At 43.1% G+C, this 21,145-nt stretch overlaps 1 protein-coding gene across 3 annotated transcripts in view; it reads right to left on the bottom strand.

Moving 5' to 3' along the window:
- Positions 1-21,145, bottom strand: part of plxnb2b (plexin b2b) — a 109,757-nt gene that overhangs the window by 46,343 nt on the left and 42,269 nt on the right. Inside the window, exon 3 of one of the 3 annotated variants that reach the window (XM_084555451.1) lies at positions 13,636-13,761. The exons of the other annotated variants lie outside the window; for them this stretch is intronic. The gene's annotated coding sequence lies outside the window, so the exon portion shown is untranslated. The remainder of the gene's footprint in view (positions 1-13,635; positions 13,762-21,145) is intronic. 3 annotated transcript variants of the gene reach the window in all.

The following is a 21,145-nucleotide window of genomic DNA, read 5'->3' as shown; positions in this document are numbered from 1 at the left end:
GTATAACACTGCCCATTTGCTTTCTTTCCAACAGTAAGATGAGAATTTATGACTCCTAAATCTGTGGAGATGTGGAATCACTACGCGTTTAACCTACAGCTTAACATTCAAACACTGGGAGCAGGGAGAAACAGCTAACCTGGTTCTGTCACAGCAACCTTCAAAGCTCAATAAATGACACCTTGTTTGTTTAATATGTGCATAAATAGAAATGTTAAAACTGGCCCTTTATCCACTTTACAATTTAGTAATCTTTCAGCATCTTTTCCAATGGTGTGGGTTGTAAGATGTAGCTGCAGAGAAAAGGCTTCTGTACCAAAACATATAACCTCAATATGATGAAGAGAGCCAGTGTGCACACACTGCTTTTTAAATATTTTTCTTTCCCCCTAATTTGAACTTACCTGGTAAGTGTATACAATTACGCTCCCATTGTAAACCTTACTTTTTCATTCAACACGAAACTAGGTTACTTAGAAAAATCTGGCAATCAGAGACAACACATTTACATGCACTGTCGTAACCGGGTCACTGTGCATATGCATCATATTTTTCCCCTCGCATTGAATTTATTTTGGAAGCATTTCTTAGCTAATGTAAGTGATAGGAGATGCTGCTTATTGACTTTTTTATGTGGCTGTGGGCATTGAGAAGTGTGAGCCAACTATAGATTTTTATAGAGAATATGATGAGATGATCTGCTTTTTTATCACGCATACTTGTAAAAGACTGATTAGAAACCCAGTAACCTGTACACAATGAAATATCTACGAAAAGCTTCAGTGATATGGTTTCTTTCAATCACCTTCCCCAATTACAGAAACATTTCTACACACTTGGTAGAGACAGATAAAAGCTGTCTGTGATGACAAGAAACCTGGAGTTACTGCTGTTTGGCATGAAATAGTTCCACCTAGTGACTCCCCCTAAACCACAAATTTGATGCAATCTTCACATCTTGTCACCCTTGGAAAGGAAACAAATGCGTGTACTCCCAAAGCACAGTTCTTTCAAACAGATGAAGATTGTATATGAATAGAGCACGAGCTGTAGCACCTTTAGGAAGGAAGACAGAAAAGATGATCGAAGGAAAGAAGGACATGAACAGAGGGAGGCCAATCACACACATTACTGAGTCTCAATAGCTCTTTTGTGTGAACTGGCAGGTGCCTGTCACTTGTCAAGATGAGTCAGAGTGTGGATGGTGATTGAACATTGCGATGGTGGGGGAATACAGTAAGCGCTGACCGAGGTCCAGCAACACTGAAGCTTTTGGTGATGACTAACTGCTACCAGGTAATGGCCCAAAGATTAGCCAGCTCTCTTCAGCACATGGAGAAAAGGGTCATGTTTGGAGCTTAAAAGGTAATAGCTAAATTAGCTGCAAAAAAATACCTCATGAAATTAAATAGCTTTCAGCTAAAAGGAGTACTTTCCGCTGGTCGTGCAGAAGGAAATAGACTGGGCTACTTTTTAATTAGACGGACGAAGCGAACTAATCACAGGAAGGGTAGACTGATAAAAAGTGTGTATGCCTCGACACAAAAGACCTCAACACAAGTGCACCTTTTAACATCCTCCACTCCAAAATATTAATGAAAAATCACATTTGCTTAGACCTACACTACTTCTCCGTAGCACAATCCACTTCCACCTAATGTTCTTGATGCTATTGAAACCACTCCACAACACTCATCCCTCAATCCGCCGACCCTTGCAATCTTCATCCATCATCTATCAGGGCTGCTGCAGCTGGAGGGGAGAGAGCTGCTAAGCAGGGCCTGACTAATGGCTAAACAAACACCATTATCAGGCCTTGGTGGCCGGACGTTGAGCTGCAGGAGCCACAGAGCAGCTGAGGCTTTTTAATACTTAATCCCAACTGCCCTGCTAGACTAGTGGCTGCTTTAAGCAAAGGGTGAAGGTCCACTAATGAGGGAATAAGCACAGAAACATGAGGAAAGAGAAGGTCCGAACAAAGAGGAGCATCGCGCATACATGCACAATCACTTAGTGCAAAAACTGAGTTGTGAATTGACTGTATTAAGAGGGAGTAGAGACAAGTGTGGCCCACTCATCTTGGCCAATTCCCTTTCTGAAAAAAAGGCTCAGGGAGAAGTTAATGAGCCTGTTACAGCCCCACAGTTCCCCTGATAAGGCTGCTGATTATACCACATGTTCAGGGGCAGGAGGATTGTGTGTGTGTGTGTGTATGCACGTGCATTTGTATGTGTATGTCACCTGACCCAAAGCGGTCATCTGCTAATCATACGTTCACAAGTGTGGAATGTGCATTTTCTGATAAACGCACTCTCGCACACAAATCACCGCTCTCAAGGCGCAATCTATCCCACTCACACTCTCACCCGCTCGCCTACATACACCAAGTCACACCCGTGATCACATTTTTCATACACACACACACACACACACCACACACACACACACACACACACACACACACACACACACACACACACACACACACACACTCAATCAAGAGTGACTGAACGAGCAAGCCACTCAATGAGAGTGGGTGATTAGGCCCTTGGAGAGAAGGCCTGACCTTTCCCTCCACATCAAGTCCTCCATGCGCATGTGTGTTTTTATGAGTCAGTGGCTGTGAGCTCTCGGGCCCGAGCCACTTCACATCAAATGTCACTGATTTAAATGAGATGGCCAGACATGGCGATGGAGAGGAAAGAGGAATGGTAGAAGGAGACAGAGAAGGATATGTATGAGAAACACAGGAAATGTGAGAACAAGAGCGATTGTTTTTTTACTGTAAGGCGAGAGAGACAGTCTGAAAGAAAGAGTACGCTCTGTCAACGATCAATCTGCTGTCCTGGTTCTCTCCCCCTTTGCATGAAAAACAGCGAAGCAGAGGTATTTTTAAATTCCTGGTTGGTTGTGGGAATTTAGCACAAGCCCATTTGGGTACACAAACCTCCCCCAACGACTGTATAGATGGTCGAGTCTGCACTTCCACGTTCTCAGAGCTCAAACGGACAGAAAGGCAGTCCGTCTGAGTCAGGTCTCTGGAGAAGGCCTGAGCAGGGAGCATCTGAGGTTTTGTTTGGTGGGTTTGTTGTGGTGCTAACTGCTTAGGTCCTCTATTTGTAACACTAATATTAAGTTAACAAGCTCAATTGCAGAGGAATGTTAGTACAAAAATATAAAATTTTTTGATAATTTGATTATTTTAAGAACAAATTAGAACAATTTAAGAAGAAAAAGAAAAAAAACAGTCTGCCTTCAATTGCCTAAGAAATCGGAGCTGGAAATGACGTCAAAACTGTGTTGGCCACGTTTGAAGACCAAGAAGTTGTTATATTGTTTGCCACCCTGTTCTGACATGTCCAAAGACAGAATTTGGACAGCAATGTATGTACAAAACAGTATATTATTGGATCTTACACTGCTGTGAAACAGAGCAGCCATTTTGGATCTGGAGACAGGGAAGCAATAATAATGGCCAACAACATATTTGGGCATATTTCTTGCACTCAAACACTGTTACAACGTGTGCAAAGACAGAAATTGGTCAAAACTGTCCCAACGACTACTGATTTAATGAAAGAGAGGTAGACAGAAGTGCTAATAAGATGACAGTTTTCAATAGTGTTGGTGCACAGACCAGCCATGTAGCATTTTGAGGTTGAGATTAGTTTTCTTCAGACTTTCATAGTCTAAAATCTGTTTTTCGAACTCAAATGAAACAGACTAGAGATGCGCAGCTCACCTCTGATGACTTCTGACATCTAAATAATCCAACCTCCCGAACAAATCGCTTTCTCATATTTAGAGATCTGTATCTGATGATATTGATACCATTATAAGCCTGGTGATATGACTCTAATTCCTGGTTTAAAATAAACATTTATTTAAAGCACTTTTTTTTTCTTTTTGGGGAAAATAACAGGTATTTCCACAACAGAGTGAAGCCAGTCTGGCAACTCTAATCCCCCTTAAAATTATTAATGTCTGCTAATTCATGCCTGGTGAAAATTCACACTTTAAAGTATGTAATTAGCTAATATTTTCCTAATTTATGTGTTGGGATATTATTTCCCCAAACTGCTATTAATCAGAATGTTAATTTTTATGACCCAGCCTGCCTGACCAGCGGATTAACCACTGAGCCCGAGGATATAACCAAAGTCCATTCATCACTTGAACGTACCATAACTGCCACATTAATCAAGGAAGAAAAATAATCATTAGCTCCAGCCACAAACATCACTAAAAACACTCAATGAGGCAGGAAGCATAAAGTCGGACTATTAGAGGTCTCAAACTAATGTCTGGCTGGCCAAATTTAACAGGCAGAGAAAATGCGGGGAAAAGGTGCAAAATTAATATCCCAACAGTCTCCTTCACAGTTTACAATTTACTGGCTCAACTTCGACCTACCATAACAGCACACATGCATTAAGGGGTTATTATACTTTCATTATTGCGCTGCTCATTTTCATTTTTTACTTTTAAATAAAGTTATTTTGGTAACCGCCTGTGACCTGTCTGGCCATTTGACTGCAGAGTACAGAGCTGTGTGCATTCAACAGAAATGATATCCAAAACTGCGTAAACAAAGGCTCAAGTTATGACAAACTGGAAAAACTACTACTGGAATCATAACAGGCTGAGGTGTGCAAAGCTGGTGGGACGACAAGTTCCCATCTGTCTTGTCTCACCCTTTTCCCTCTCTCTTTCTCCGCCCATCATCACAGCAGATCCCAGAGAAGATAGCGAACCGACTCTCAACGCTGACGGGCCAGAGGACGTGTGGCGCAGCGCCCAGGTTAATTAAGTTTGAAATCGTAGAGATGATCAGTGGTGCTGCCACTCAGGCTGCCACCCTCCCTCCCATTCACTGCTAGCCCCTGCTACTACAGTGTTCAGCCTGTCTGGCAGGTAGACGGGTGTTTGTTTACTTCATTAGTGTGAAAGAAAGAAGGTGCTGCGTTGTATGGGATCTGAAGAGGAAGACAAAGGTGTATGGGATGTGCAACATGTGAGTATTATAGTGTTGAAGCAATTAGTCAATTGATCTGTTCAAAAATAAAGTTCTCTATTTTCTCCACATCTGGAGCATGGGTCCAAGGATACACAAGGAGGCACAATAGTGTCGGCCTTTAGAAATAATAATAATAATAAACTTGATTTGAAAGCATTTTTATTATTAAAGTCACTCATAAAGCAAAAAGGCCCCACCTTTTGATGGTTCCATCAAATTGCCATTTTTGCTGCTTTTTATCTTTGTAAAATATGATGAGGTCTGCTCAGATAAAACAAGCAATTTGAAGACATCACATTGAGAAATCTTCCATTTGCTCCATTTTCCAAATATGTATAGACTACCCGATAAGTTAATCAAAAAAACTGTGTTGCGTCCAAAGTGGAGATGCACACTCTTTACTCTCTCTCTTTCTCGGTTCATAACAAATCAATTAGCTGCAAATATTCTCTACGAGTAAGACAATTTTTCATAATTATAGTGCAGCGATTTGCCTTAGACTTTCTTTTTCTGAGATAAATCAGTGTTTTTGACAGGTTGAAGCAGTTTGAAACACTCCTACAGAGCTATTAGATGTTTTTCTCCTACTTATTTTAAGAAATTAATCCTTCCAGTACCCAAACACAGTCAGCAGTCTTGTTTTAACTGATTAAACTGCTCACGCGCATACTGTATAGTAGCTAAAATTAGCTGGACCTTGAACAGCTGGAACATTAATACATCACAACAGTACAATTTATATAAAGAAATGAGAAATGTGCTTATTCCTTATCCACCAATGATAACGGGCTGCTCTACTTCTAATACTTCTGCGCTGCTGCGAAGATTTAATGAATAGATTTTATTTGTACCAAAGTACTTTGTGCCATTAGATTATTATTACATTAAACTGTTTTACTTAAGAAAATGATCTGTATACTGCTGATGAGCTTCAAGTATGATGTGATTAACATCTACACATGCCTGATGAATGGTTATGATTCTGTTTTATTTCTGATTAAATGCTTGGTCCTTGTGCGATCACCATTTCTAATCAAATGCAGAAGCACAAAGGTCAGAGGGAATTAGTCCCCCACTGTCTAAAAATAAGCTGCCTTAATCAGGTTGCAGATGGCCTGATAAGCAGCAGGGTGGCATTACGGGCCAGTCGTGTGGCGTAGCTGAGGCGTGTCAGCGATAGCATCTGCACCTCATCTCTAAAGGTGCCACTGTGTCTTTCATGTCAGGTAAGTGTGCTGACATTCTGTCACAACCAGACTTCAGTTGTGGGGTGGGGGGGGGGGGGGGGGGGTTGACAGGGGCCAAACATTAAAGTATGGGTTTCTGCTGGCAGGGGGCTTGCAGATGCATACCGCACGCTCCTTTAAAAAGATGTGGACGCCCCATACACACGTTCACATGGGCCAGCCATGACAGGCGACAAGTGCTAAGTTTGAGTGCGAAATAGTGATGCAGTCTGCCAGTAAAGCCCACATTTCATTCTCTTTATCTCCTGAGCCTTCTGCTGATAATTACAGCCGTCCCTTCCTTTGGACTCGGTCACACCAAAGCTGGCAGTCTGCGCAGGCCGAGCCAGAGGAATTATCACCCAGGCCATCGCAAGACAGAGCACGCCAAGGTCAGGCCCTGTGTTCAATTTCACTTTTGATTCCAGTCCACCTTTCTTTCTCCTCTACCACTTATCCACTCCTCCCTCCCCGGGCCTCCCACGCTGTCACCGTTGAATTTCACTCCAGGGCTAACCTCTATTTCCAGGACAACCACCACCTTGACACTCATTCATTTCCAATCCTGCAGAGTGGTCGGCTGAATGGAAATTGACGATTCAATTTTTGGAATGAAACTCAAGAGTCCTTTTGGATTCGACTCACCCCCTCGCGCACTCCCCCTCTCCTCCTGCTTGGGTGCCCGTTCTGCCACCCCCTCTGCCCCCCGCCACTCGCTATCTCTGTCCTGGTCTGCTGAGTACAGCCAATTTCTCCGCTTGTATGGAGACGTAGGCGAGATGGCTACTGCAAAGCGCAACTTTTAAAAAAAAAAAAAAACACACCACCCAGCAGCTCCCACAGACTTCTCTCAGACACCTTTTCTCCATGCCTGCTCCCTCTCATCACTAAACCACCGTCAAACAAGCAAACACTTAAAACCAAAGGGTTTATTCTCAGCACTGCTCCCAGCTGGATGTTGGGTGGCAATTTAAAAATGATCTATGCAAATGTAATTTTCGCTGTGTGTCATCCAACACAGCCAATTAATGAGTGAGCTTCTCCAACCCAACTATAAATTAACAAGGCTAGATATAACAGCTAGATTAATGTGTTTTTCTGGCACTTGCCTAATTGCTAGAAGACTCCGGTGGGGTTAGTGTGAGCTGCCTCGTTTCTACATGTGATAGAGTGAGTTAAGACAGAGAGGGATAAACGCCTGCATCAACTCTATTTATCATTGATATGAACTTAACTCTCCTATTAGTTTTTACTGATGGAACTACACATGGAAAGATATTTTGACCTCAGGGAACTTATGTTTACTTGAGAAGAAATTATTAGTATCAGTTGGTAGATTGGGTTCAGTCTGAAGGACGACATCAGATTCACTCAGATTTAGGAATTTATTAATGGAAAACAAATCCATAAGTGGTCAGAGGGGCATACATGCATCGATGGCATATCTGGTAATGAGAAATAAGAGCTCAAGGCAGACAGAAAAGAGTGGCGTAAGAAAGGATGAGTAACCGTCTGTCTCTGCCAGAGGAGGAGTGGGAAAAAAAAAGAGAATGAGAAAGACAGGAAACAAGCTTCAGGATCCAAAACAGCACATCACCAACAAGGAGGGCTTTTGTTTCGCCCCTCTCAACCGATTGTTCTCTTCGCCGAGGGTGAGAACGCTAATCCGCCGTGGAAAGGGGAGTTGGGAGGATTTACTCTAAGTATCCTTATTAGTGGGAATTCACTGATATGGGGGGAAGCTGGGGGTAGAGGGTAATGGGTGAGGGAAGGAAGTAGGGGGCAGAGTGAAAAAAGGAGGAAGAGAGCAGCAGGAGCATAGCATATTCTGAATACACTGTTGGTGCCATATGAATCTTTAATACAGGGCTTAATGGTGAGGGAGGGAAGAAGGGAGGAGTGGAGAATATAAAGAGAGCGAGGGAAAGGGAGAGGAATCTCAGAGGAGGTTACTGAGCCTCCCGTATCACAACACTCCTGATAAGTGCCAGCCGCCCAGGATCAAACCTAATTCTCCGCACCTCCAACATCACCACACACTCATTTTCAGCTGCGGAAAACGGTGACAAAGGACAGACTTGCTTCTGTCGTCAAAAACAAACAGAAACTGGCTTGATACACAGATAAAAATGGATAAAGGATCTTTCCAGGTGATAAATTTCTTAATTGCTTTTGTTAAACACATACCCTGCTGGAAGCTCGGCCAATGTACATTGTTTTAATTACGCGCACAAGAGCCTAATTAGTTGTATCTGTTGTACCAGAGGCTAACGTGCACCCAATTAGACCCAAATCAAAAGGACGGTACAGTCAGATGAGGGAAATGTGTGGCTCTTTGTTCGTGCACGGTATTCATCAAATAAAAGGAAAGTAAAGACGCCGCTTAACTTCCCAAGTTGCTGATGCGATGATCACCCCTGCTATCTTTGAACTAATTAAATACATTTTCTCGTGTGGGTGCTCGAGCGGGTGGCTGCCTCACTTGTCAGCGTCTCCATCTCTTTGTCTGGCTCCCTGATAATAGTAACCAAAGTGGAAAAATTATTTGTGCTACGATGAAGGCTAAACAACACGGCTTACAACTGTGGCATTCATGCGACAGTTTGTGGATTAACACTGGCAAAGTACGGCCTTCCGAGTCAGATCCGCCAGCTGGCTCCCATAAACAAAAGAAAAGACTGACTGTCTGAAGAGCAGTAATGATACCACAAATGCTGCCTTTCCTGTAAAGAAAGGATGATATTCATTGATATTTTAATGGAAGAGTCTCATGGGTGCTGCTCTTGCTCTATGGTAGCTAAGTGTTAAACAGACCCTCAGGGGAGAGAGAAGATATAGCCTAGCAAGAAACATCTGACACCGGAGAGCTGAAATTATTCATCTACAAATGCTTTCCCTAATGACATGGTGAACAACACACACACACACACATACACGCGGTTAAAACTGAATTAACATTTCCACTACTTTTAAAATGCAACTACATCAAAGGCTTTTCCTGATCCCCAAAAGAACAGCTCCTTCCCTCCACAACGGGGCAACCAATCCCAGAAACTTCTCCATCTATTGCAAAAAACTTTAACACTGAACGCAGGAAGAACTTCCCCTCCGCTCTTGTGCGAGTTTACCGCATTTCAGAGAGCACACAGTGCTCTCCCGGGGCAGCGCTGCAGCATAGTCGGAAGGAGACAGCATTTCAGAGAACGTCGTGTTTAATCTCTGCATGTTCCCCTGTTAGCGGTTACCAACTGTGTAGGTCTACTGTACTCTACAATCACTCACATCAGTCAGCGGAAAGCAGCTAGAGTGCATCACAGAATTAGCTGCGGCTAAATGGAGTCCTGTCGGGTTTTTTATCCAGCTGCGATTGCAGCGTGAAAGCTAGTTAGCACGCTATTCTCTGTTCCCACATATATTAGTCAGACGCGCAGAGACAACTTGTCTGAATACTTGTTTGTTGAAGACAGGTGAAGCATGCACTGTTATCAAAAGGTACAAATAAATAAGTTGCTGTGTGGATGCACATGTTAGAGTGCAACGGGGGTAGTGCTAATAATAAGTGGTATCTGGTGGAGCAGGTCCATTTCGTTGATTGGTTCTATTCTGCCTCTGCAGGACACATGCTGGGCTTGTGGCCTGGCAATCCACATCCTGAATAGCCCCCGACAAGTCACATCTGAGAGGTGGGAATGGAGGGAGGGATAAGGTGGTGGTGGCAACGGTGGGTGTGGGGTGTAGCTACTGATTGTTACCATGGCAATTGGAGACCAAGGATCAGAAGGTGAGATCGCATGGGGCACAGCTCCTGAAAGCTGCGTGAGGCCGCACGTGGGAGATATTCCCGAGGTTTATAATCACTGTCAGCCTCCGGCTCGAGTGGTCCGTGCACATACATGTTTGTATTTATGTTTGAGTATTTGTGTGCAAGTGTGCTCCAATCTTCCTGGGAAACTCATCTGGCCTAAGCTTCCAACTGGCAGCGAAATCCCAAAATCCTACCAACCAGCTTTCTCATGAGTGACAATCTTCTCTCACTGGTCTCTTGTGGGTTCTTACTTCTGGAAGAGACACGGGGGGAAAAATCATTTTTAAGATAGCCGGTTGTGTGATTCTAACAAGAGATCGTCTGTGTTGGGAGAATAAAAACAGCCGGCTATGCTTCTGCTCGATAATCCCAACACCGCCCGCGATTTCTTATTTCCCAATCAATAACTAGTATGTACACCAACAGCAGCTCTTGGAGTTATGCAACAGTGCATTCAGGATCAAATCAATGCCTGCTTGCTTTAAAAAAAATCTCATCATCATTTCGCTGTGGTGCGCCCATTGAGTCGCTCCACTCATCAACTTACACACTGAATTTTCATTAGGAGGCACTTAATAGAGACAGGCACGTTTAGAGTTTCTCTCTGGGTGGGTGGGTTTCTGTCGATTAGGCCGACTTAATCTCTATCACAATAAATAACTTTGATTACAAATGCTGAGGGAAGGGTGCTAAAATTAAAGTGCAAAGGAGGATGGGGTTGACAGATGACATGAGCAGTAGGAATGAATAATGGGAGATTGGCTGGGAGTTATATATAAGAAAGCGCATGAGGGAGAGGATGTATGAGAGATTGAGGGTATATGTGTGCGAACAGCAGGAAACTAGACAGGGTAACCGCAGCCATTCCTTTAGGAGTATCAGATTCTGTGTGAGTCGGAGTGTCAGACCGCTTACAGACACACTTGGCTTCTCTGACGGGACGCTCGGAGTCTTTAACATACAGGCAGAAACAGGCGCTGGTTCACGTTTCCTTGGCAGAGGTGAACATTAACTAAACAAATCAAACCAAACCCATAATGACAGCGCCGCCGCTGAAAATAATCTGCGCTGCACACTTTGGGTGAAGAAGCATTTTCTCGGCAGACACAGTTCACCCAAGGGTCAGAGTGGCAGAGATGAATTGTTTTCGGCTAAATCCAATCCTGAGCAGCTACAATAATGTCTCGACAGGAGCGAAAGTGCCAGAATTATGCTTTAGCTCGGCACGAATGAGACGTTTAGTTTTACTTCTGTTTATAGAATGAAAAAAAACTCCTAGCGTGCACCTCACTCGTCAAACGTACGTTCCAACACTGAACAGAAATGACTTCTCCACTTATATCGTTCAGTTTTAAATGGACAGGTGTTCTGTACAAGTGCGTAAAACCACTATCTTCTCAAGTGCGATGACCTTGCACAGCTTAATAGATCCTCTCTCTGTTTGCTACCTTGCTATGCTCTCTGGATCTGTTTACAATGCAGCATGCCCAACATCACAAATCGGGGATTGCGTGGCTGTTGTCAGGGATTAACGCTCTGGTCTTTGGGTTTTTCATTAAATTGCTGTATCGGAAAACAACAACAACAAAGTGAAATCTCCCCTCAGCCTCTTGGTAGAAAAGACCATTTTACACAGGATACGCATTTATGCGTATGATTTATTTATTTATTTTTTAATGTAGCATCTATAATGCTATGCTTCTTCATGAATAAATAGATGATCTGACAGACTCTGCAGTGACAGAGACATATGAGCTTTTGTCTTTTCTTGATGAGAGTCACATTGAAACTGTATGGGGGAAGCATAAATCAAGAAAGAGCTTAAGACCACGGGGTGAACGTCACAACCAGTTTTTTGCAGCTGTAATATGTTTAATATAAGCTCTTTATCCTATATAGGGCTGCAGTGTGATTTTGTTTGACATCGTAGGGAGTGGAATCCTCTTACTTTCGTCTTTATGAGGTCAGCAGTGGAAATGGACGGAGTTCAGACAGATGGGGCCCGAGGGAACGAGGCAGGGGAAAGAGATAAAGAAATTAGGGGGAGGGAGGCATCAAAGCAGTTGCAGGATAGAGACAGAAGCTGATGGTAGGACAGCAATATGTAAAAATGAGCAAGGGACGATGAAAGACAATTAAAGAAAACCAGGACTACAAGCTAAGGGGTATTAAAGGCTTCAGAACGCCTGTGGCATGGTGAGGCCCTCCCTACCACAACATTCTGACATCAAAATTAGGTGAAAGCAGGTATTTTTGAAACTTTACACAACAAAATGTTGACATTCATGTCCACTTCAGCAGCAGCAAATGTACAAATGACTGCCTTGCTGCAATGAGCGTATCTGAGGAAAGACTGTCCAACAGTTATCACACCTCTCTGTGTCGGCAGGCTTGCCAAGCTGCCTTCAATTGAGGCCGTTTAAAGCGGCAATAAACACTCTTCCCTTGAGACTTGGTCAAACAAAATGTCATGCAAACCGGAGCCTGACCTTAAACACACCAAAAGCTTGGTTCCAGAGGTATCTCCTTATAACGTAAAATATTCACATTCAATTACCAAACAAACCACTGACTGTCAGCATACTCAGATCCTAATGTGGACTAATCCTGACTGGTATGCAAGAAACAACAAATAAGAATTTGATGCCTAAATGATAAATACAAAAAGCAAATCAGAAACTCCAAAAATGTTTTACCTGGAGAAAATAATAGTGTTTCTAGATTTAAACCCATCACAAATAGAGAGTCATTCAGACGGCAAAAACTGCTGTAGTGGCCAGTCGCAAGATTTTCGTCTTGTCATCTGAAATATTTGCATCTTACATTTGCAGATTAATAGAGCATTATGTAAAAATTGGCTAACGACAGTTCAACATAGTCACTGCTATTCTAAGGTTGCAATTTAAATAAATGTTTAGCTAAAGGGAGCCACCTGAATAATAAAACCATTTATGAGTTGCTGATAAGCCCTATGAATTTCACTCGTCTTACATGGTTTGGCTGGCTGTTGAGCCAGTCATCCGGTCTTTTGATACTATAAAGTAATGTCACCAAACATATCAAAATAGCCAATTAGCTATTTACTTAACAGCTAGCTACTGTTAACATATTGTACAAGACATGAGACACACATGACAGCTCGTTAAGTGTGGGGGAGTGACGACATGTCTGGCTCCGTCCATGCACATTATATCAATAAATTAGCTCTCAGTAATGGTGAGAAATTACCATATCCCTGCGCTATTGCACACGACGAATGAATTTAACTCTTGCTGCCTTCAGGACCCCATCTGACCTTTTAATGGCTTAGATCCATAATCATCTTCTGTTCTTAGTTAAGGACATGTGATCCCTTCGGAACATTATCCGACCACGTATTTATGCACGACAACACAAGTACTTGTCATCTTTCTAGTATAGATGTGCAATGGAGAGTGCTGCCGTCTGCCCTCTAGTACCGCATGCATCTCAGTGATGACAGAAGAACATCTATTTAATGCCTCATTAAAGCTTAGACAGAGCCCTTTGATAATTAAAAAATAAAACCAACCATTCAGAAGCTACTATGAGGTAAACTATTGCCTTACCAATAGAAGAAGTAGTGTTTCTGCTGGTAGCACTCTCACTTTCTCATACTGTCCACAGCGACGGCAGCTGATATCTGTATTTATATGCAGGTTGTGTGGAGAGGGTTGGGCCTTGCCGGATATTCTCTGGAGAATGGAAAAGCATTTTTGTAATGAACAGAATGGATTAAGATCAACTGAAAAAACTGGTTGTACTTATAATGTACCAACTCAAAGAAGTGGCTGTAGTGCTCACTCTTTAAGGGCAACTGAAAGTGTGACCGATAATGTTCTGGTGTGCGATGTTGTTGACTTCCTCTTTGTATTAGGTGATTAAGGGACAGACTTCCTATCAGTCACAGAGGAATGGAGTCCCACTTAGTTGCACCTGCTTACTCACATCCCCTCCTCAAGTGCTGATGGACTGTAACTCCTTTCCCTTTTCCCGCCTGGCCCGTTAAACTCTGCTGCCCTCTGAACATTGATGTAGCCACTTTTTTCTTGCGCAGGCCACGGGGTCCTCTGTAAAAATGACTAGTCACCAAGTGGTGTCTGAAGAGAGGCTTTGATAAAAAGTGCCCTTTTTCCACTCTGCTGCTCAGATCTGCAGGAACCAGTTTGCTCCAGAAGCTGCCCTTCTCCACCTCCTCCACCCTCTCTGCCTCTTTCTTTTCGAAATGGAGCAGGCAGGCAGGCGGCAGGGCTCCTGCTAGACTCCATCCTCGGGGCGAGAGCACGGCCCTGACAACTATCTCCTCCCTGCGACAAGCAATCCCTCTCCGCGGGGCTGCCCAAAGAAAAGTGTTGATGCTAACAAAATGCATGACAGCCACTCACTTATGTTAACAGCCAGCGCACACAGAAAAGCAGCATCCCTCCGCTTGAGTTTGGTTTTATTTTCAATCACCCCGTCTAACATCTGAACTCTGCAGTCCCTAGGGGGGAGGAGGACAGTTGACAGTGAGCCAGACAGCTCTTCTCCGCCAGAGGTTTGAACTCTCTGTCCTGCAGGGAGGGACGTGTGTGCCCAGCTGGGATAAGGGCTGGGGGGAGGTAAGATGGTTTAGCAAAAGGGGGAAAATGGAGAGAACAGGAGAGAAGAGGCCCATCAATATCCTGTCATGGCTGCATGGGAGAGCTGCTGCTGTGGAAATGCTGAGATAACACAAGACAGACAAGTTTCCTTCCTTTCCTTGATTTTTTTTAATTCACACTAGGAAACAACTAAGGAAAAGTTTACTTTTCTTCAACTTAGAGACAGGGGCAAAAGGCTGTGGAGTAATCAATGCCAGCGGATCTTTGTTTATTGAGTAATCACAGAGTGGAGCTGTAAGTCTACGCTGTGTTTTTTGGGAGCTCCACAGGGCTTAGTGTTGGCCATCCTCATGTTATTCAAAGAGCAAATGGTCCTCAGAGGAACAAACCTGGCAAACAAATTTAGATCAGAAATTGAAAGGTTTAAGGCAAGACAGAGGTAGAGTTAACTGCCTCAATTTTGTTGAGCACTTCTCAAAGTGGAGTAAGTTGTTCAGAGTCTACAGGGTTTTACAGATGAGCGGATATTCAGTCGCCCTGACTTTTCTCTCATATTAATCACTCCGGACAGACGATGCTTAAAGAAGCCCCACATTTATTACAGTGTGGCGTACTTCATGAATATGGTGCCTGAAGGCTCTAGCTGACCTGTGGTGTGGGGAAAAAAAAAAAAAATCTTATTGGGAAAATAAATTGTCCGGCAGAACTGTCAACACTATGAAAAGGGCAATGACAGCTTCCATAGACCATTTCACTTCGGCACCTTTAATGCATGTTAAGAGAATGGGACTGGCAAATTAAAATCCATATCAATTACTTCTCGTCTCCTGTGACTCGTAAAAGTGGAGTAGCGTTTTAAGGTAAAATATCAGCCATTAGGTCTACATCATTAAAATGCATTAAGGACTAGGGTACCCTAGGACAGGTCTGGTGAAAGAGAAATTTATATACTGTAATTTCTCACAAATGAAAACGAAAGGGAAAAAAGCCAGGCACTGACACAAAAGTCAACCATTTCCTTCAAAAGACACTCGTATTACCTTGAAGCTGTCAGCGATCCACACATATACATGCATTCAACCCCTCCCCCCCAGTACTTTTACTTAAAATATAAATAATCAAACATCTTCATTTCTCAAAGAACCGTTTTTATTTTCCTTCTCCTCCTTTTCTCAGTCTGACTAAATTCTGCATCAACGTCTTGCTTTTCTGGAGAGCCTCCACACAGACTCAATGAAGCCGTCTCTCGTATCACATCTAAGATAGCGTATCACAACGAGTGGGCTTCAGGGCCTCCCTCATCCACAACAGATACAACTGTTGTTGGTTTTTTCCTTCTCTTTGCTGGCATTGACAGAGCGGGACGTTCCAAGTTTGCATCAAGCAAGTCAGAGCTTTTTTAGAGAACGGTGATTGCAACACAGTGCCTTCTGCTTACGAAGCCTGCAGAGACAGGGCCCTCTAACTAAAACATCACAGTATAAAAAAAAAGCACATTGATTGTTTTGATCAGCTCGAGCATATGGCAGGCCAGCAAGCAACATATCACGCTTCAAAAAGGCTGGATTTGCTTTATTTTTCCTGGACTCTGTTTATTGTTTGGCTTGTTCATGGATTCAGAAATCAAATACAGACTTCCTCATGCAGACCTTTTAATTAATCTCTGTCATCGGTAGAAGTAGCACACACATCTTTCACTTCAGTAAAAGTTCAACAGTACAATGTAAAAGTACCTCCACCTTGTATTTAGCAAGATCTACAGTATTACAGTATTATAAATATAAGTATTCAGTCAGCAGAAAATATGTGTCTTTGGCCGACAGCTAATGTTATATAGAGCAACACAACATTTGTTTAACGGTTCCCAACCTAAGGGTCCGGCCCCTTGCCAAAGGTCACAAGATAAATACGGTGCGTCCAGAGATGATTAATGAGGTAAAACAGAAGAAGGACAAATACATTCTTCCACAAACTTTAACTTTGCTTGTTTTTTTTCTTTATGACAAGCAAAGACTCTTTTATTTCTTCGGATATCAAACAGTTAGATTCACCCATTTGAGAAGAGCAGAGGGGAAGTCTCCGGAGTCTTTTATGTGGAACTGCTAACAACTCGTCAACATCTGAACTCAGAGATGCTGATTTTTTTGGAAAAGGCAGGTTGGGAACCGTGTGTTTAATCTTTGATGATGTGCACATTCATTGGTTAAACCTGCGAATAAAGTGTTCATCTGAGAGTCAACCAGCAGTCAAATAAATGTAGTTAAAGCCCGGAGTAAAAGAACACATGGATAAAATGAATATAATCAAGCATGTGTATGTACAAGTACAAGTGAATTTAAATCAGTATGTGCTAGGGTAAATGTAATTAGCTCCTTTCCACCGCTGCTGGTCACATACCCTATTAATTCAATATGGAATTACAAACACTAGTACAAACACTAAGTGAATGTGAGTACTTTATTTGCTGCAGTTTGTGTTACATCCACGTGGTCTCGGATGTAATTAATTTACTTATGTCCTCCGATTAATGTCTGATCATCCCCGTGTTTAAAGCTTCTAGGTTTTTAAATGTGCTCCATTCATAAAGTGATTTCCTCCTTTGACCTTCTGACCAAAAACTGACTACTAGAAATTCATTCATGAGAATGGGATTAGCTACATTAATTCGACTTATACTGCTGATCTAAGCACTGAGGCAAATTTGTGATTTTGGTCTACACGGTACGAACAGATTTTAAACTTATTAAGTGCTTAATGAAAAGAGGAAAACCAAAGCACTGGAAAAATAGAAGACGCTACCTGTGCAAGAACAGATATTGAAATCAATGAACCTTCACATTCACACACTCACGACCATGTTTTTGTTTTTTCTTCTCAATTCACTATTCCAGACAATTACACTGGCAGGAAATGCATTTGTGCCGATATTTCACCCTATCCTAGCCACCCACTTTCCCAGACAATCAAACAAGGCCGGGCCACAGTGCTTATTAGAACAAGTCTACAGTGCTGCTGTGTATTTATAAAAAAAAAATTTAAAAAATGAGAAAAGAAACAGTGGGAAGGGAAAGTAAGTTCAAGCCAGAGCTATCTGGCTCCCTTTGATCAGGAGGAACGGTGGATTAGAAAGGATTCTCCTGAAGTTTCCACTTAATCCGCGTAGCATTGTATAAACCCAGCAGTAAACGTTACAGCAAACTCTTCTCCCAAGGTCAGATTAGGCTGCTCCACGTGCACTACATCTGGGAGCAGCTTTGAGCTCAAACAACTCCACAGTATAAGGTCAAGACTGGACAATGTAACGTACACTTCACAAAAAAAAATGAAAAAACTAACCATTTATCTTTAGCCTTGGTCTCATTACTTTTCCTATGATGGATGCCTCTGCACTGAACCAAGCAGGTCAACTTTCCCATTGTGTGTAAGGTGTAGATTTCCGAGAGAGTATCAGAAAGAGAGCGACAAGAGAAACATTTCTCCAGGGGTGTTAACTATTGAGAACTGTGACGTTCTCTGCCTACAACAGCCCTGCAGCCTGTTTTGAACTTTAAGTGTCACATCTCCAGAAACAATTTGAGATTGTGGTGGGAATGTGTTTGTGTGTACATTTGTCCTCTGAGGGAGAGTATTATGTCTGTGGGGGAGGACCGATGGGACAGGCACGCAGACTCTGTCTCTGAGTCGTCAATCACCTTCACGTACAGTAAATGATTTTTCAACAAGCTTCAGGGTGATGGATAATCAGAACGAAAAGGGTGGGTTGAGTGCTCCTCTCCTAGTTTTTCAATGGACGGCGGAGCGAAGGTTTCAACATCACAGCGTTCTTGTTGTGCTGTGCACGTTTTTCCATTTGGGCACTAACGTTAAATGTAGCGCCTTGGGCCAAAGCGATGATGGATTTCCCCTCCTGGCTGCTTCCCTTGTTTCAAAGGAACACGCAAAATGAGAGACAGTGGTGGTGGTGGTGGCAGGGCGGGGGTGTCTGGGGACAGAAGCCCCATGTCGACTGAGAAGTTGCCAAATGGAGCATCCACAGCTCTTCATCAGGGCTGGTGGTCCTGGAGGGGTGGCTGCTCCAGGCAAATGCTAAAAACTGAAAGCCAGGCAGCACATCTGTGCAGCTCGGTTCCTTCTGTAGCACGAAGCACACAAACCCTTCAGCAAGAAGGATGTGAGTCAGGGACAAAGAGAGAAATTCAGAGGCATAACTGAAGCAGAAACTGTGGAATGCTGGGGGTATGTGTGGCTTTTGACTCCAGATACCGAAACCAAAACTTTTCTAACCCCTTCAGCGTCGACCACACTGAGGTGAAACGGAAAGCAGCACTCCAAAGTCGAAGGCGCCAAAGGAATGCAAGGCAAATCTCCACGGTAATTCTCCCTCAGCAATCACTCTTCTTGTGTCTCTCCAGCTGTATAGCTCCTGCGGTTTGTCTCCATCTATTTTCATTCAGGCATAATTAAAGCCCACTGTTTATGTTGTTGATCATCAATTAAGATGATTCACCGTCTGGCGAGAAGACATTTTTTGCGTGATGGTATTGTTGTCGCAGCATCTCTGTCTCACTGTTGATCCATCTGAGGAATTTATTTTGAACTGATGCAGCGGTTTGTGCTGACATTTACTTTTACATTTTGATGCTGCTCCCTCTCCAACCATCTCTGCTTTGCAAGCAACACTTTCAGTTTGTTGTCATCAAACGTCTTCAAAAATTTAGCACAATGTAACAGGGCCGCGCTCCCAAACAATGCATTAAACATAAAAGCTCAACTGAAAGAAGGTTTCCCACACACACTTTTGATGTTGGCAGAATTCTCATGAAGGAATTACCAGCAGACCAAGATTTTTGGAGAGAAAAATATAGATTTAATCTTCCGACTTTTTTTGGTGGGAGTGGAAAATCTCACATGGTGCCAAAGCTTGCAAAGGCCCAGGCCAAATGTCCAGGACTTGCATACGGCAATAAGGCGTTTAATCTTTGGCCAGCTTTAGTAAACTCCCAAGTCTGGTGAGATGTTCCATACCCTTCTGCACGTGTTATGCACACTGCACAAACACTGCACATGTTGTCTATGTGATGTCTGAATTACTTGAAGCCCGTATTTCAAGAGCTTACACCCAGACAGCTCCAGAAACTGTGCTGACCTCATTTGTACGACCAATTTCAATACATTTGACTCGCAATTTACAGGAGCCACATTCTCCACTTTCTGCAAAAATTGCTTGTTTGCGCTGATCCGAGCCTCTCTGTCCCCTGCATATTCATAATGCCCTCATTTATTGGTAATTACTTAGCGGCAGGGTTTTTATCAGTGCACCATGATTGTCAGCACCAACAATTTCAGGCTATTTAATAAGCAACAAAATAATACGATACGACATATGATTACAGTACGTTCTCCATAGCAATAACAACATTGCTTATTACACATAAATGCAAGGCAGCCTTGTATATAATGTGGAGAGTGACCTTAAGTTTTATCACGGCAATCATGACTCCGTCCAGGATTTCCATTAAAGAATATCTGTCTCATTAGATTATGGAATGCAGTCTGTGCAGGCCGAGATAAAGTGGTAGCAGGTCACACACTCAATATCTCATCATTATGTAACAACAGGGAGCGCAGCCATTTCTCTCCACATTCATGCTTACCACGTGCACACACATTCATCCCCCCTGCACATTACAGTCAAACTGGCAGCCTTCTTGTAAACTTACAACACAGATACACACCCAAAACACAAAGTGTAGCCCCTGCAGACAGGAGTTGGGACTTGGAGAAAGCTGCTGAAAATCAGAAGGTTCAGATCCAATGAAGGGTTTTCACACCGCCATCCATTTCTACTTTTTCCATCTCATTACAGTGCACCTCAAATGCTAATGGACAAGTGTTTGCACGGCGAGGCGGCACTAATGATTTGCAGCCATGGAAAGTACGTGCACTATTATACGAGCGGGGCAAACAGGCCTTGGAGGTGTGTTATCCGGGGACATTCCTGTGTACACCGCGGCTGCGGTTTCATTTGAAAACATTATTTATGAGAGCAATTTCTGCCACACTGTCTCAAAGAAAGCGGTAAAGGCACTTAACATCTCTCTCCCTCTTGAGAGAGAAAATGTCACACAAATGGGTGATTTCTCATGTGTTCAAATCCTCCTCAAATGCTGCCCTGCAAATCACTTAATGCGGTGGGGAAATGGGCATTTTTGCCTCGTCTTACAGCGCCTCCGAGATAGAGTAGGAGATTGTCACTATGTAATTCCACTTCTTGCTCTGTTCCAGCATCCAACCCAACCCCAACCCACCACTTCTCCCCACAGCTTCTTACCCATTTGTGGTGAAATTATTTTTAGGTTTAGAAATCCATGACAATGGGAAACAGAGAGACAGAAAGGGGGGAGGGGGTGCTCCTTGCAATGCCAGTGGATTATTGGCAGCTTGCTAAATCCCATCAGAAAGGATGGGGTAGAAACATATCAGTCTGTGTTACATG

The sequence above is a fragment of the Chelon labrosus genome (assembly GCF_963514085.1).
Source record: "Chelon labrosus genome assembly, chromosome: 11".
In the NCBI taxonomy this organism is placed as follows: Eukaryota; Metazoa; Chordata; class Actinopteri; order Mugiliformes; family Mugilidae; genus Chelon; species Chelon labrosus.
This window is presented reverse-complemented; position numbering and strand designations above follow the sequence as displayed.